Source organism: Pseudopipra pipra, chromosome 1 (genome assembly GCF_036250125.1).
Source record: "Pseudopipra pipra isolate bDixPip1 chromosome 1, bDixPip1.hap1, whole genome shotgun sequence".
NCBI lineage: Eukaryota > Metazoa > Chordata > Aves > Passeriformes > Pipridae > Pseudopipra > Pseudopipra pipra.
Window position 1 is genome coordinate 141,153,034 of NC_087549.1, and position 18,012 is coordinate 141,171,045.

The 18,012-nt window shown below is 37.6% G+C and overlaps 2 protein-coding genes across 2 annotated transcripts in view; one reads left to right on the plus strand and one right to left on the minus strand.

The window, feature by feature from the left end:
- Positions 1-330, minus strand: part of EPC1 (enhancer of polycomb homolog 1) — a 64,831-nt gene extending 64,501 nt beyond the window's left edge. Inside the window, exon 1 of the mRNA XM_064637019.1 lies at positions 172-330. The gene's annotated coding sequence lies outside the window, so the exon portion shown is untranslated. The remainder of the gene's footprint in view (positions 1-171) is intronic.
- LOC135403241 (collagen alpha-2(I) chain-like) overlaps positions 1-18,012 on the plus strand; it is a 58,358-nt gene that overhangs the window by 15,811 nt on the left and 24,535 nt on the right. The gene's annotated exons all lie outside the window — the stretch shown is intronic.

The following is an 18,012-nucleotide window of genomic DNA, read 5'->3' on the forward strand; positions in this document are numbered from 1 at the left end:
CATCCCTCGGCCCCCCCCGCGGCACCCCCGCACCCCCGCCCGCCGCACTCCGGCAGCCTCGCAGCATCCGAAAGAGCCAGTCATGCCTGGAACAAAATCCATGATTCCTGGAAAGTGGGGAGGCTGGAATCCCAACAAATACTCAATTTACGTACAATTATAAATACCTACCTTGTGAAAGAACTAAATTAACACTAAATTCAACAGATACATCCGTTACGGCAGGAATAGTTTTTCCATAAATACTGTTTTAAAAACCCCTCCTTATACTGACTGACAGAATTCTACCATGCTGCCCACAAACAAAATGGCTGTGGCACCGAGTTTTTTGGTTCCTCCCACTGTGCCTCCCCCTGGCCTCCAGGAAGTGGTAGAAATCCAAAATAAAATCCGCACGAAAAGTACAATACATCAGCCAAACTCCTCCCGGTACCGTCAGACAGCAGCGGGAGGGAAGCACATTTACCAACATTGTACTTTCTCGAGGATTTTTATTGTTTTTAAAAGGGCATCAATCACTGGGAATTTACATCACTGTGTAATTTGAACTTCCTGCTTTACATATTTATAAGGTCTTTCACCTATCTTGGCAGGCTTTCAAATTAAGTGGGTTGGGAAATTTGATGCTGAGGCTCTAGTTTGCGAGCTGAGTCAGGTAGTCACTGCTGTAGCTGGGCTCTGAAAACACGGGTAAATTCTAACACCTTCGCTGTTCAGCGGAAGATAAAATTACCCCCCCAACATGTCACAGTCTCATAAGTGAGCATGTAGGCACAGAGAGGCCCCTGGACTGAGGATTCTCAGCGGTAACTGAAATTTAGGCCTCTTGCAAATAAATACACATTTTGTAATATTTATAATTTTGCATCTGTGGTTCACTGTACTCTGCCTTAACCATGATTTCTGTGGAAATTATCTTGGGTTTTCTCTTATTATGACCCTGTTTCATACCTTTAACTTTTTTTGATGTTTACCTTAAAATGAAAATAAACAGGAGAATATAGCGTATTTATGTTAGAGATTATGACAAAAATGTTGATATGTGGTCCTCTATCTGATCCACCAGTCTTGCCAGGCAATAGCACAGCTCCTCTTGGCTGCTGCCTCATGGGCTCCAAAGGGCCTGATTCATTTCCCGTGAGAGTCCTTTTCCTGCCTTTAGGAGGAGTTACAAAGGAGACAGGCTGTCAGACCTGCTGAGCCTGATCCAGCCCCATATTAAAAGAAATAATATTCCCATCTACTGCTGTTCTAAACCTTTTTCAGAGCCGCTGAAAAAACAGTGAAATTGGTGATGTTTTTGCTGAACCACCTCATATTTCTAAGACTTAGATTAAAAAAAGAAATCTGCGAAGAACTTTGAATGGCAAATTTTGCCATTGTTATAATTTATTTGTATTATCATGTTATCTAGCAGCCTTAATCCTGAACTATGATTATGGTGATGTATTGTATAGAAATATAGGGCAAAAAGATAATTCCTGCCCTGAAGAGCTCAAAAGTGTAAGACAAAAGACAGCAGATGGCTACAGACAGATGAGGGAAACAATGAGACTGTATTGATCAGCCAGTAAGGCACAGTTTGTGACACACCATCAGCAGAACTCTTGTTTCTGTGTGTACTTCATGGCAAAGAAGACATAAGGTTGGATTTGATGAAAAAAATTAATCGGTTTTGTGGCTGTTGAAAGAAAACTCCAGTAAGAAGGACAGCATGGAAGAAAGCACAAAGATGTTTGAAAAAGCAGCAGGTGAACTACAGAAGCCTAATCAAATTGTCATTAATTTTTTTTTTTTTGTAGTGACAGAAAATAGATAAGGAGGAAGTAGGCTATTGAGAGCATTGAAAATACAGATGCAAAGCTCATGTTTGATACAAGAGAGGCAATGAAAGGATCCAAAAGGCATGGTAGAAAGATCATAAGCAGGCCTGCTAGCAGTTAACAAGCCCTAGGAAAAAAAAGCGGACAGTAGTTCACGTTATGTGGGCCTAAAGAGATGTAGCATGCTTTTTAAAAGTGTTGTTCTTAACCATGACTTTGGGGGGTACATGTAGAGTCTCTGCACCTCTGTCCTAACTTGCATTTAGTGAATTCATAAGGACCACTCCTGGTGGTAGTGTTTGTTATGTGAACACCTTGTTACTAAAGCGTCGCCTCAAAGTTGTTAATATGAGTGGATAAGCACACAGGAAAATTGGGGTCAGAATAACCACACACACTGGGAAAGTTCCTCCTCCTATCACCTGGTTTTGGAGAAACCTTCATCTACCTGCAGTATTCCACAGCTTACTGTGTGTCTTACGCTAGCACAGGTGTGCCAGAGCCCTACGATATTTGGAGGAGGGGGCAGAAAGGGTTCCACTTCAGGGCACAGCTACATCCAGGAGAGCAAACCATGCTTTGGAAGAGTATGGTCTCATAGCCCTCTCAGGGCATTAATATGTTGCTGTAGGTTTTTAAAGACTTTTTTCTTCATTTTCCACGTTTTGTAGTGGCATTGCAGCAATAGCAGGAACATATTTTCAAGTTCTTTGTCATTTTTTCGCACAAAATACCTTAGGTAACTTTGTATATACTACAAGGATCTTAAGTATGTTGGCTGGCCATGCTATAACTTGGGACTAAACACTGCCCAGTAAATAACCTCAGATGAGCTAAGCCTTGGTGAACGCCTGTGGAATTATTGTGGTGTGGCAAATGTGAAAGAATTTGACTGGATTCTTTTGTTGCAGGCTAAACTAAACTGAATGAAACGTCCTTCAGATTTGAGGCTTGCTAGTTCTATAGATAAGCTGATGTATGGTAACTGTTTAAACCAGGGTAATTTTCTCTCGTATTTGATCAGTTTTAACTGAAAATAGTGTATATCAAATGCTAAATGTTAAGAATTGAGATTGGGATTGAAATACACATTGTGACTTCTTTTAAAAAGCTGAATAAGTGTTCCAAGAAAAGCCGAACAATATGTTCTCATACTTTAAGAATAACCCTCACTTGACTTGATGTCAAAATTCCCCAAATTTCTTACAGTTCAGAGTAATGCAAAAGAGCACCATCATCCATTCTGTACTCTTTTTTTTTTTTTTAGAAGATTTATCCAATGTTTGGTGTGAATGTCTGTCTTGAGACTTTGTTCAAAAACAGGGAAATAGAATATCTGTATAGGAACAAGTAAACAAACGAGCTGTATTTTAGGATTTAGACTAATACAAAAAAAAGTGGCTAAACCTGATAACATTCAAATAACAGCTTCTTACTGAAAGTAGTGAAACCACTTTTTACATTTAGCTTGCAGTATAATTGCTTTTATCATCCTTTATCTTTCATTTTCATTAATCTTTATCTTGCCTGTAAAGATATAACTCTATTGCCATATTTTCCAAGTAACTCTCTGTCTCTACACTTGTAATAAAAAAATTACACTGATCTTCTTTTAACAATGTTTTCTTGATGTCTTTAGGAAGTGAATTACCAGTCCTGTTAAGTCAGTAAATCATTAGGTAGATAGCAAGAGCTGAAGGATATCAAAGTGCTTTTGCAACTCATATGTAAATGATAATTTGTTTTCTTGCATTAAAATGGCATTGAACGCTTTTTGGTTGAAAGATCACCAAAAGCATAAATAGTTTGCATTTTTATTCAATAGATAATGTTCACATAGCTGCATGATTTCTATTGAAGAATCAAAAAGAATGATTTGCTGTAATTTGGAAAATTCATAAATTATAATATAACAATAGATCATTGATGCCTGACTGTACTATAAAGGAGGACACAGACTTCTCTAGCTTAATTCTTGTTTGACCCAGGTCAAATATATTTTAAAAGCATGCAGTCTGGACTGAAAACGTATGGTGGTAAAAAAAATCCACAAAATCTTCACTAAATTATTACAGTGATTATTTGAAATTTAACTTTAAATCACAGATTTTGTAACTTCTTAAACCTCTTATTTCCGTCTCTCTGTCCAAGTCCTGGTTTTGTTTGAGTATATAAGACTCACAAAATGTTATTATTTGTTAGGGGTGTTATGTGATTGTAGTGCTTCTCCAGTTTACCAGCAATCTTTGTTCTCCACGTACCATGGATATCAGAAATAGGCAAAATATGCCAACAGCAGTTTCACTACTTGTCACATACTAAAGTAAAGCAACTCCCTGTATTTTTTAAGTATATCTCAAAATCTCATTTGCTTTCTTGCTATATTACCATTACAGGTACCCCTGTTCAGCAAACCATCCCTTTAATTTCTGTATTGTTTGCAGTAACCTCTTTTTGGTCATATCTTCTCACTGCTTCTCTCAGTAGGACTCAGCATTGCTCTCAGGATTTAACTTTTGCCCGAGCACTGATATCCCTGCTGCTCTGCTTGGGCCCACCTCAATAAGCTGATCTAAGTTGCCTTTTACCAATAACCCATTCACCACTGTTGTCCTCTCACTCAAAGTCTGCAGCACCGTGGGCATCAATAAGGATTTCTTTTCTCATTAATCTTGCTTTAAACAGTGTTTTTCTTTGCTTCAGACACTGAAGTTGTCCTGCTGACTTTGTTTCCTTGTGGTGCAACCCCATCTTCAAATAATTTATGACTAGGCCAAGTAGATTTAAGTTACAGTGTTGTCACAATGTTGATATGTCATTCACCCTTTTTACCTCAGAAGTCCTGCCAGTGACAGTTCTGGTGGTTTGGGGATGATTTTCAGTGACAAAAGCTGTGGAAAAAGAACTAAGTCAATATAGGGGAAAAACCAATTTGTTACAAAAATATATGGAAGTTGTGAGTCTTTTGTAAATAAAAACCAGAAATAAGCCTCCAAAACATCTGTTGCTGTTGGCTGCCAAGGTATGCCACACATCTCAGAGGATAACTTTTTCCCCCTTCCCTTATTTCTGTTGTATCTTTGTATGATGGTCTAGACGAAAGTACTTACTCAGATCCTCTGCACAGGCTGATCAGCTCATAACCTACATCTTTTAATGCATTAACAATCTTCTTCAGTTTTGGAAAGTATCTTCTGTTGAATGGTTGTAAGACTCAAAATGTGCTGTCCTTTCAGAATTAAATCTGTATCCACATGAAAAGTCCAATATGGTCATATACTCATTAAAACAAAACTTTAGCCCCACCATGTTGGCACAGACGGATTAAAAAAAAATCTGATCTTTTAGTTGTATGTGTTTGTTTGGTTAAAGCTGATGAAGAAATACTGGGTGTTATTTCAGAATAAAGTTGGAAAAAAGTCTGGAAAAAAAAGAAAAGCCCACAGTGAAACTTGTCTTTTAACTTTGGCAACCACTTGATTGGGACTGTTCTGCGTACTGTCCACATCATGTGCTGATACTTGAAAGAGAAACACACCAGCTTTGGTCCAGGTCTTGGAATTTCAGGTGGAAGGTTATTCAGTGCCTTTAAATCCGAGCACTGGATCCTCATCCATGTATTAAAATCGACCCTGAAGAAATACTCACAGGTATGTTTGCAAGCACAAGTAACTGTTAAAGCATCTTTTTCACTTGCCTGCGTTCCTCTTCTAGGCCCACAATGGTTCTTGTCTGAGCATAGTTCCTGATTGTAAGATACACCTGTTGCTACTGCTGCTGAATTGTTTACAGTGTGCTGTGCCAAAACAAGGGATCGGGCAATCGGTTCTTCTACTTTACTAAATACATTCTGTTGTTTTCTCATACTTTCATCTGCTGAAAATTAAGGGGGTCTCTTATGGATTTTATTAGATGAGCTACTATTGGAGGCCATTTTCCCATCTGATTTATTATACGTAGGAAATTTCAGCTGAAACGCCGTGGATTCAGATAAGGTAAAAAATGGCTGCAGTCCATCTGTGTTCCGCTGACTTGCCTGTTGACTGGTTTATGTGTTCAGCAGATTTTATCTGTTTTTTTTCTGAATTCGCATTTGTCATTTAGAATAAAGGGCCACTGTTGAAAACATCTCAGAACTGCTCAGAGTCACCCTTGGTGTTCACTTCTACTGCTGCTGCAAACAAATGCACCATCTGTGTGGCAAAGGCAGCGCTGTGACAAGTCGGTTTTCTTCTCTGAAATGTTCTGATGCTGGTGACATACTGAATGGAATTAAAGTTTAATCAGCAAAAGCTTGATGAGCATAGGAAGAGGATATCAAGGGGAACTTAAGAAAAGCCTACATTTGCATACAGATTTGAGGATATGTAGGTCTGATATGTCTGAACCAAAGTTCTTTACAATTCCAGATTCAGCAAGATTATGAACTGCAGTCATAAAAGCTTTAATTTATCTTCCTAGTTTTTCATTAAGTTTAGCCTTTTTATAGATAAATCTATTTCACTGTGCACCTTTCACTGAGGAACTAGAATCAAGCAACATAAACTCTGGTCAGTAGGCTCAAGGCATTAATTGGTCATCTTATCTGAAATGCAGGATGCAAATGATAACACATTAATTATTTTAAGATACTAGAATACAGTGGCTGTTTTCTCAGACCATTATTAATTGCTGTTAGAAAACAAAGTAGTTCCAATACACCCTCTGGTATTATTAGAGCATCCATCATATTCTCAAATATGAAATTGCCTATCTGACAGGTCTACTCTTCTGCATTATTATTATCAGCTGTAATATTTCAAATCACTAGGGGACAAATACAATACTTGTGACCTATTTTTAACCTAATTAATCTTAAATTCCTTCTTGTATCCTTAATTTTGCTGATCAAATATTCTTTGACTTTTAAGATCCTTGTTGGTTCTCTAAAGATTCTGACTTACAGTATATATTTATTGGCAGTTTCCCTATTTTTAAGTTTAAACAATGTGTTTATGATTAGTCTTTTTATTAATGTTAGAAAAAACTTAATTGTTGACCAAACTTAATTTGCTTGTTGATTAGAAATGCAATCATTCAGCAAGAGAAAGTACACATTAGTGAACATACCATGCTGCTGGGATGCAGCCTTTTCATGTAGTGTCTTGTGTATCTCATGTTACACTGGTCACAATTTTGCCCTCCCTAAATGTGCTGCAGACACAACAGTAACATTTACTCCTGTGCTGCTTATGTACAGTCAGAAATGTGCTCCTTACCCTGCTCCTTCAACTCTCAGGGACCAACGGTAGCAGCATCTCCTAGCAAGGGGCAGGAAGAGCCTTTTCTTCTGTCAAAAAAATGTTCTGTATTTACCAGAAAGAAAAAATATCAGACCGAAAGGAAACATCCTACAGGCTAGATCTAGTATACATATTGCCAACTGGATCACAATACTGTATTTACACAGTAAATTTCCACAAAGTATTGCCAGAGCCCTTTTGGTCTGGGCAAAGATGGAGAATACACACAGCATCCAGGGCCAAGGCTGCTACACAAAGCTCTTAATGCAAATGTTTCCCAGTGGCACATCTACAAGCGATGAGCTGCACTTGTAATATAGATCATTAAACCTTATAGAAATGTGCTTCAGAGTCTGGTATAAGGCAGAAAAAAACCTTTTGTTTTGCCTTAACCACATAGCCCAACTTAAAAAAGGTGTCTCAAAAGTCCACAAATGGGTGAAGGGAAACTTAACTGTTTATGAATATTTTCTTTGTTCTCAAGCTGCTTATTTCATCTCAGGTTTCTCTTAATTTTTGAAATTAGCATGGAATTCCTTTTATGGTAACAGAACTTTTATCTTATAAATAGTCATTAACATTCCTCCTGATTTTGTTACCCTAAAATGATTTAACTTATATTTTGTTACTCCCTGAGTACCAAAGTGTATATTTTTAAGAATACATGTTTTCTGACAACACAGCCTAACCAGTTGTGATGGAATACTATCGAAACCTGGAAGATCTAGTAGTTCAGTTTGAAAATCTCTGCATTAGTCTCAGTCAGTTATAGTTTTCAAGTTATTTGCAGCTGTATTTGGTGATAAGATTTTTTTAAGGGAAGCAAATGACAAGATGTTGACTGTCAGCAAAGGTGCCTATTCTAGTACATGTTCCCTAGGAACTGAAGTTTCTTGTATTCAAAACATTCCTATTTTTGTCATTTGCAGTGAGTAGGTCCTCACTTTTTTTGGCCAAGAAAAACCTGTAAGAGTCTGCTTGCAGTGTCTCTTCAGTGCCTGAGGGCCTAGCAAGGCCCACCAACAAGGATCTGTCCAGGCATTTAACATTCTCCCCAAGCCAACCTTAGACAATAGCTGTCCTTCACTATTCAATGTCCATCTGGGCTATGATACACTCCTAAATTTTTATTTCTGCTCCTTGACAAGTCTGCCTATTTTGACCTGACGTGAGTCAGCAGTGCACCACTGCAGCAAGAAAAGCAAATCGAATCCTGGGCTGCATTTGCAGGAATATTATTGACAGAGACAGAGATGTGATCCTCCCATTCTACCCAGTGCTTGTTGGGCCACACCTGGAGTCCTGTGTCCAGTTCTGGTCACCACAAGTCAAGAAACACATGGACAGACTAGAGAGAGTCCAAAGGAGGGCCATAAGAGCTGGAGCTTTTTTATCTCTGGAGAAGCGAAAGCTCAGGCCAACCTCATCACAGTATTCCAGTATTTAAAAGGTGGCTGCAAAGAGGATGGAGGTTCTCACTTCAAAAGGAGCCACATGGAGAAGGCAAGAGGCTACAAGTAGAAGTTGCACCAGGAGAGGTTTCATTGGGATATAAGAAAGAAATTTTTTACAGTGAGAACAAACATTCACTGGAACAACCTCTCCAGGGATGTGGTAGAGTCCTCATCACTGGAGGTTTTCAAGATGTAAGTGCACAAGGTGATAGATAATCTGACCTAGGTTCCCTTTCCCATGAAAGTTTGAACCAGATGATCTTTTGATGACCCCTCCGACCTGGACTATTCTGTGATTTTATGACATGCTTCACTACCATACTTCATACTAGAGACTCTGTTCCTTCCTTGCTTTAGGTCTTGCCATAAGCCACAGTCTTATCTTGCTCTTCAGACTAATTCATCCACTGGTTTTTGGTCTTGGATTACTTCAACTGTGATCCAGTCTGTAGTCCTGACTTTACCCTGGCGAAGTTTCTCTAAGCTGGCCTGCTTCAGTGTGCTCAGTGTTCGTGCAGAGCCCTGATCACATCTCTCCAGTCCTCACTCAGCAAAGCTTCATATTTATTTATCTCAGAAATCTTCCAGGCCTTTTCCCATGCCAGAGGTACCCAGGCTCTTCCGTACTTTTTCCACCACTTGTTATCCACCAGATGATGCAAATGTTCCTTATCTCTCCAACATTGTCTCACATCCTTCTGTTGCCAGCCAGACTCTCTTTGTGTTCTTAGTCCCTCCCAGGGCTGCCATGTGCCCCACATGCTGTTGTATAAAGCTTTGCTATTCTTTTCATCTTTTGCATGGCCCTTTATTTTACCTTTACTGTCATGACCTTCACTGCTCTTTTTCTCCCCACTCCACAGGTACTGCACGTCTTCTGTTCTTTCCCTGTTCTGTTTCTTACCATTTGCAACACTCTGCCTGTACTTTTTTGTCTTTCTCTTCTGCTGAAAAGATATGACTTACAGCCTACTAGAATTTTAAAACTGTATTTGGCAGATCAGCAGACCTAAAGTGTGGGTTAATGTTATGTTCAGAGCTTCAGGTTACAGAGAGGGAAATAAATATTAGTGTCCTATTTCAGTCTAACTCTGAAGGATTCTCATTTGTTCTTGAGTACAGAGATTACCATTCCCAAACAGTAACTAATGATGTTCCCTAAACTGACAACATATTTTTGGGCCAGTCTTGGTCTCAAATCCTTCTTTGTATAACACAAGAGTAGGAGGAAGAAAGGCAGATGTGACTGCTGTCTAGAGTAATCCTTGAATTAAAAGAGTTGAGGTCCATACAAAATAGAACCATGATTTTCCAGGCCCTCAATGTGTTGGAGTATGCCCCTGGGTATTGCACTCTCTTGATCCCTAGATGGCAACACGGCAAAATACCAACCTTCACCAAACAGCTAGAGCAGTCCTGAAGTTACTTGCTCCTTTGGCTGATTTGGGCCTTAGCAGTCATATCCCCCCTTCAGCTTGAGTCTTGCTCTGAGAGCAGCTCAGAAAGAACTGAATTTTAGTGTCTTTCATTCTGTCTATTATTTTAGAGGTTATTGTAGGTTTCCTCTGAGACTGTTGTTTTAAAAGGCCAAGTCTTATATCTCCCTAAAGTGCTGGGTTTTTTCATAGCTACACCAAGACTTGAAAGAAAATTAGTCTATCTAAGGAACAAAATTTTCAGTGTGACTAATAAGGTTTATGGAAAGAAAAGACAAACAACCAATATAAGCTTTATAAAGTTTTTTGTGCAACACAAATCAAAAGATGAGAAATAATGTTGGCAATCTAAGGCCTAAGAACAGCAGCTTCCAAAATATTAAGATAAAAAATCAAAATTGAAAAAATGAGATTGAAAAATAGCCCTGAAAATCTATACCACATTCTGTTGCAGAATCTTCTAATCAACAGCCCTGGGAAAAATAAGCTAAAAATCCTTCCATGTCTCTAGATATGCACAAATGTACAAAACAATCCCAAGCATCTACTTCAAGAATCTTTGCCAGAACATATCTCAGTAACCTTTGCATTCAACCCAATGATACTCTTTAAACAAGCAGTAAGGCATTACATAGGTTTTAGACTGTTTTGTTGCCTAATAACTTCTAAGTCATTATTCCATTTGTATGTGGTTTCGCATTGTCAGGGACAGGCTCTAGATACTGGAGTAGGATCTGGTACAAAGTTATTTTAATATCTGTCTTGTAAAAAATTATGAAAAGAATATCTACTCTATTGTAATTGGGTTATATTCCACGTTTTGCCACAATTCCTTTCTTCCTATTCTAGGGTCATGTCCATCCATGCAGTACTGGCTTGACATCAGTACTAACTACTGCTGCTGAAGAAGGGTTCCATGTGTGGGATGGGTAGTGACTGAGAGAATGGTTGGATCATTAGAGTGTGGTCTTATTTCATAAGGAGCTGGTATACCTTCAGTCCCAAAAATGTGATTTCTGACTCAGATTACAATGAAATCACATACCAGATCTTTTAGTTCCAGCACTGACTGGTGAAATAGTCTCTTGTGAGTTAATTTCTGTATTCTTTGGACATGCATCATAGTAACTGTAGATTTACTGAAGAAGCCAGGACTGCTGCAGCCCATCTCCTGTGCAAATATTGCCTGGTGCAATGTGTGTGAATCACACATATCAATCATGGCTAACAGCTTTGAAAATTCTTTTGTCATCTCTCTTTCCATAGTGGTTGCTTTAATCCCTTGCAGCAAAGTATTGGCCACTGAGTTGCAACTGGACTGGAGCTTTCTCGATCTCTCAAATATAATGTGAACCCTGATGGCCACTCTCCTATATTTAGCTGCATATAGTAGCATTATTTCAAATGTGAATGATAGAGAAAACTTTCTTATTTAGAGCCTTGCATCTGTGTGAAAGCGGATGATGGTACACAGATGGATACCATAGTTACTTGATTTGAAAGCAAAATGTTAAAACCCAGCAAAGTACCTTCTGTGTATTTGCCACATGAGGTATCTAGGGCTAATGCCAGAACACTCACATACAGAGTGATAATTTCTGTGTGATAAGGAGAAGTGTTCTGAGTATCAGCAGCCAGGCTTTAGTGTCTACTGTTGGCCAACAAATTACATGAATCAATGCAAGCAGAGGTGCAGCAGTTTTTCTTCAGACATGAAAAAATAATGAAGCTGGGGTCAAAAATGTTAGATAATTTCACCAACATTTGTATCTGTTGTAAAGAGATATAAAGATAAACTTCTAAAGAATTAAAGTGAACTATGAACTAAGTTCATATTGCTTGGAAGTACTTTATAAGACTGGTAATACTTTCATGCAAAGTACTTCACAAGCACTATGAACTCTCCACTGAGTTGAACTCAATTATTTTACACAAGAGAGAGCTGAGCTCCCACATGCTCTTCTTAGGTGCTTTTTATAAAGCTTTAAAACAGATCTTTATTTCAGGTAGACTTAAGACATTTGTCAGAGAGGATAGTTATAAATGTTTCTGTCACAAGGAAAAAAAAAGAAGCTTAGATGGGTTTACTTGGTTTTAGTCTCATTTTCTTTTCTGAGCCAAAAGTCCTTCTCCCCACTGTTAACACATTTTTCTTATTACTTACTGGGTATAATTTGATCTATCACTAGTTAACCTACTCACACTTCACTGAATTTCCTCATTTATCAAACAACACACCAAATGGACTTGGGAGACTATTGAGCCTGCACAAAATCAAATGGACTTTGTCCCTACAGTATTAGTAGTCTTAACATCTTCGGAAGAAAGGAAGAAAGGATTGAACATGTGCAAGTTTCAGAGCAAGAATTCTCCTGCATTTAAATATAAAATGGAAGAAAAATCAGATGCTTTAAAAAGCCTGTGAGGAAAGAGTTTGCTTTCTGAAATGAAGCATTACTAGTCAAAGGCTGGAAATATTAAAAATATCGGGTTTTATGAGCCTTAAAAGTGATACTGAAACTGTTAATCCTTCTTTGGAGGTATTAGATAAGATTAAACATTATAAAAAATGTAAACGATTTTGTATAGTGTTATTATTGGGGCTTTTTTGACTTGTGAATTTGCCTCTAAGCTAATTTGCATCACCTTTCTAACACTTCAGATTGATAACGTTCGATAATTCATTAACACTTTTATTCTATATAGATGCATCAGAAGATTTTAGGTCCTTTGCATAAGCATAACATTAGATCCTAGTAAGAGATAAATTATATACTTATGTAATTAATGAAGATAAATTATATGTAAACTTAAAGTACTTCATGAATTTTATAGAGCATGATAATTGTTTACAGTTTCCATATCTTAAGTCGATACTTTTTTTCAGTTCAAGTTCTTTGCAGCAATAAGTTCAATGAGTATGTAGGAAAACCTAGGGCCTGCAGACCAAATTGGCACAATCCTACATTAAAATACACATTTATGCCTATTTTCTCCTTGATATACTGACTTTATTTTATATACTGATTAATTGATACACTTGCATGTAAAATTGCTAAGAATATCCTTTTTTTCTCTAATGATACAATTTAAGAGTAAAATTCTTTAATAAAATTCCAAAATAAAGAGCAATTTGTCAGCTCCTTTGCAGTCACCCAGACATGAAGGACCTCATTCTTTTAAGATAAACTTGCCATGGAGATCAAAGTCAAATTTAGTAGCTTTAATGCAGTGTAAAAATGTATTGAAGTATCATTACTAAATGGCTTCAGGTAAATGCAAGATTAGTCTTTTCTAAGGTTTCTTTTATGTCTGTGCTTACAGAAGCCTTCTTGAAGTTGACTGATATCTGGGCAGCATCTGATATATACTTCAAACCACTGATTCATCATTGTACCTGTGGCTTGGTAACTGAGCAATGGCATTTGATACTTCTTCTGAATTTCAGAAATGTCTTATTTCAGCAAAACTTCCTTACCATTCAGAGTAATGCCACTTTGAGATGTCCCTTGGAGTGAATAGTTTCTTTAAATACTTCTGTGGCCTTTCTCTTTATTCAATCGATACTGTCTTTTTATTCCCTTTATTTCAGCTCATCTGCATTATAGTAGGGTCCAAAACTCCTTTCCTTCTCTACAGCTTTCCGCTTCAAGTTCCAGCAGGGCTTCATAGCAAGTTTCATGGGGAAATTAAGTTTTTACTGTCATGCATTGCAGTCCATCTCTAATACTTTTTTGAACCTGCTGGCCAGTTTCAATCATACCTGACAGAGGAAGAAACTGTGTTTATGTCAGTCTGCTTTTTGTATGCATAATTCAAATATCTAACCACAATCAGAGTTTTGTGAACTCCTAGAGTGATATCATTTATGTAAATACATTCAACTCCTACTAAGTCCATTAAAACAGAGAGACAGCATATTAATATCCCCACTGAAGACATTTGTAGAAAAAATAAATGCAGGTAGAAGTTCTACAGTGGAGACTCAGCTTCTGTCATTCCAATACCTTTTAGATAATTTTAAGGTTTTATTACTTACAGTGTGTTTATGAGAAAATGCCGTTGATTTTGGGGTATATATATATTTTTCTAGCAATTTGTCTAGGCAGAATCATATCCTAAGGTACCAGAGGGTTTGAATAAAATGGATGCTTTCTCATATGCACTTCACTTTGTGGAACTGGAGAAATCAGTGAGAAGCCTAATTGTGTTACTTTGAGAAATAAAATGTATTTTCTGACAAAGCTAGTATTACCATTTCAACTAAATGTAATTTTAAATAACGTAGAATAATAAATTAGAATTTAAACACATGTTGGACAATAAAGCATCTCCATAAACCAGAAGTTCTAGGTGGCTGGGAAAAGGAGTTTTCGTGATATCAGTGAAATGTTTTCTTCTGGGTGAAAACATAGCAATTACACAATTAGGAGGCACAGAGAAGAGCTCAGGAATCCAGGCCACACACGGATCTGTGAGTGGTTTTGCTTGTTGATCTGGCTCAGGCTCACTGTGCTCAGCAATGTAAGAAAGTGAGAACAGCCAGAGAGTGAAATGAAATGTCAGGCAGCTGCTGCTAAGGACAGCAGATACCTGGGGAGGAACACAGGGAACAGGCCAAGTGCAGAGTGATCCCTGCATGGGTGTGAACGCACTGAGCTGCTGACGGGTGGGGAGGGAGGGAGCTCTGGACTTGTTTCTGCAGCTGGCTCACAAGGCTCATTATTTACCAAGGGACATACGCTCCATGAATTTGTGAAGCATATTCAAAAGGCACTTATATTTTGAATTTCTATGGTAGAAATTATTTCCAGTTGGACTTAATTTATAAATGGCTGAATGATTTTCTGATCTGCCCTGTTTCTTTCATTTTGGAAACATGAACAATAATTTCCAACTCACATTCTGCAATCACTCTTAATTCCATACCTTTATTGTATCTGCTGGATGAGAAGGATTCTGTTGTATTTTTGGGGAAACAACAAGTAAGTTCTTTACTTGAAGTGGAGCAGTTCAATGCCTCTTGTTATCTTTGCCACCTTTCTCTGCACCTTTCCTACTTTTTTATTCCTTCTGAGGTAGGACTGCCTGAGGTAGATGTAGTAGTCAAGATGTGGGTATACCATCCATGAATGCAGTAGGACAATGATGTTTTCTTCTGAACTTTAGTTTTCTTTGCTTATTATCCTCTGCTTATTTTTATTTCCATGATCCAATAGATTTTAACACTATTTACTTTGTACTTAGAGTTATTTCTCTTTGAAGAACTAACCGTAATAACATCAGTTTTTTTCAGGAGAGGGTAGAGGAATTAATAGTAATTAATAGTAATTAATGGAATGTTTTTATATACATTCAATTTCACTCTATTTTCCCAATGTGCATTTACAGAAGTGATGGTGACTCCTCTCCAGGTATACCATCTGTCCTTCAACATTATATCTGAAATAGTTTCTACCAATAATTTTCCCAGTATGGAGGTCAGTCTTAGGAGCTTAGAGTTCCAGGATCATATTGAGAGTCCTGTGAAAGGGTCATATTTCTTACATTTAGTTTCTTTGGTAGTGAGATTTTAAAACTATCAGGTCTTGTCACATTTTGAAGCAGGGACTTGGAATTTGGCAACAGAACTTCTCTGATATTCGTGATGCACATTTGCTATTTTTATGACTGCCTTCAAATTTCAGCCAAATAAGCCCCGGAAAAACAATTCCTATCTGTTCAGTAAATACTAATAGATTTTCCTTAACTATAAGCCATCCAGTGTTATTGCTTTTACTCCTATATGGAAATTGTGTATGGTTTATAGTTTTTAGAAAGACTGTATCTATATGTAGCATTCTCTAATACCTACTCCTGTATATTAATTAGACTCTTATTCTGCTGTGCCTCGTAGGTAGTGAGGTCATTGGATCCTTACAGCTGCTGCCCTGTCCCTGCCTCCCTGCTGGCCAGCAAAGGGGGAGCTCAGTCTGAGGACTCCAGAGCTCAGCAGAATGCCCAGCATTTCTGTCATTGTACGGAAAGTTACTGTGTTTCTAAAACTAAGACTGTGGGTAATGTCTGAGGCTTTCCTTGTTCAAACATTAACATGTGGAGAGCTTGCAGATGCAGAGTGACTGGAGTACAAGTCTGCTGGGAAGCTGCATATTAAAGAAGAGAAAGAAAACGTAATTAAGAGGAGAAAACAAAAATTGAATGTCTAAGGAAGGAGAAACCCTTCTGGGAGTCTGGAATTAATCCATAATTTTTGCAGTCAACGTGTGCATCTGCCATCATCAAATAGCTTTGTAATCAATGACAGGGTATGTGACCTCTCTTCTGATTTCTCTGTGTAGAAGACAGCAACAAGTTGCTGGGCAGTTGCCTGTGCTGACAGTCTGAATGGTCCAGTATTGTTCGGATCCTGTGTGGGTATAAATGTATTTACACACAATGAAATTTCTGTAGAGACAGGGCAGAGAAATTAATATGTTTGTATCTTTCTCTTTTGCTGTTGTTCTTGTTGTTTTGTTTTGTTTTCTTTAAAGGTTTGAAAAGTTATATTCATATTAAGATAAAAACCAACACAGACCAATTTTAGAGACCTTCTAAAGTTGCAAGTTTCTAATTCAAGAAACTGTTGTGTGTGCAACCTTCATTTGGAGAACTTTTGCAAGCCTGACGGTGGTCACTTAGTACAATAGGTGGTCACTTAGTACTTTTTCTACAAGATCCCTGCTTCCTTCAGTGCATGAAACTTGGTCCTCAGGGAATGAAGTTGCCTCTGATATTCCCAGATAATTTGTTTTCAGAATATGTAAATGGAATGTGAAGTGAATGAGGTAGAAATGTGCCTCAGAAAAAGAAAGCATTCGGGCAGCTTCACAGTCCCCCAGTAGGTCCAAATTTCTGTCTTCCTGTATGATCCTGGCCCAGTTACACTAATAAAAATGGTAAAAGTGGTGGAAGGTACAATTTGGAAATATCACATGTGAAATCAGTGGGAACGCTGATCAGAACACACTAAGTGCTAACATTGGAAAAATCAAAGTTCACCTTGGACTTTCAAAATAGATTGACACTACTTATTTTGCTCTCTTTACACTCGTGTAAAGTTACACCATCAACTCATCCATCATACAAAGTGCCTCTGAAAATTCATGAATTAGGGTTTGGGAAGTACTCATGGTGGTGATCTGCATTGTAAAGAAAAAGGAATAAGCAATAAGAAAATAATAATCCATTTTCAAAGTATTGTTTGCAAGTTTTGTAATGTATATCAACAATTTGAATGAAGTTATCAATAGCTATTGGTTTAGGGATTCCCACTGTGTAAAATGAGGATGTTTCAGGTACATGATGATACATGAATTTTTCCATGAGAGCTTATGACATGTAAAGTACAAAAAAGCAGGAATTAAAGTTATATGTTCAAACTTAATTTGACATTTCCTAACCTGCAAGTACTTGACCATGCAACAACAAATATTTAAATACAGCTTATGTGCAAGTTCAATACTTATGTTATAATCTAGCCTAGTATTCTGTCCAGGATTGTGGACCTTGTATTAATTATGATATATGAATACCTAGGCCATGTGTTTTCACAAGCTGCTCAGCAACTACCTTTTAAAGTGAGTCATCACATTAATCTATTTGCCTGGCTGCATGATTTATATTTTAGCAAAACCACAGTACAATGAAGAGAGAATGGATAAAATAAACACGCAGTTGCAAAGGTTGCATATTTTTGCATTTTAAAATCATTAGCTATGATTATTTGCACTTGCTTTACACAATTTACTGTGCAAATGTTAGTCTGTTTTATTCTGGACATTATGGCAAGGATGGGGTTTCTGTTTATTCAGGGATGATTTCTCTCTCACTGGAGCTGAGCACCCGGAATGGAAATGATATGTGCATGTCAAGGAGTGCTATTTAAATTTTCAGTTAATGAGCTTATTGCATGGTAGTGTTATATCTTAAGCCTCACCTTGAATTTAAATTTGATCTAAGTAGGTTCTTTTTAATCTGA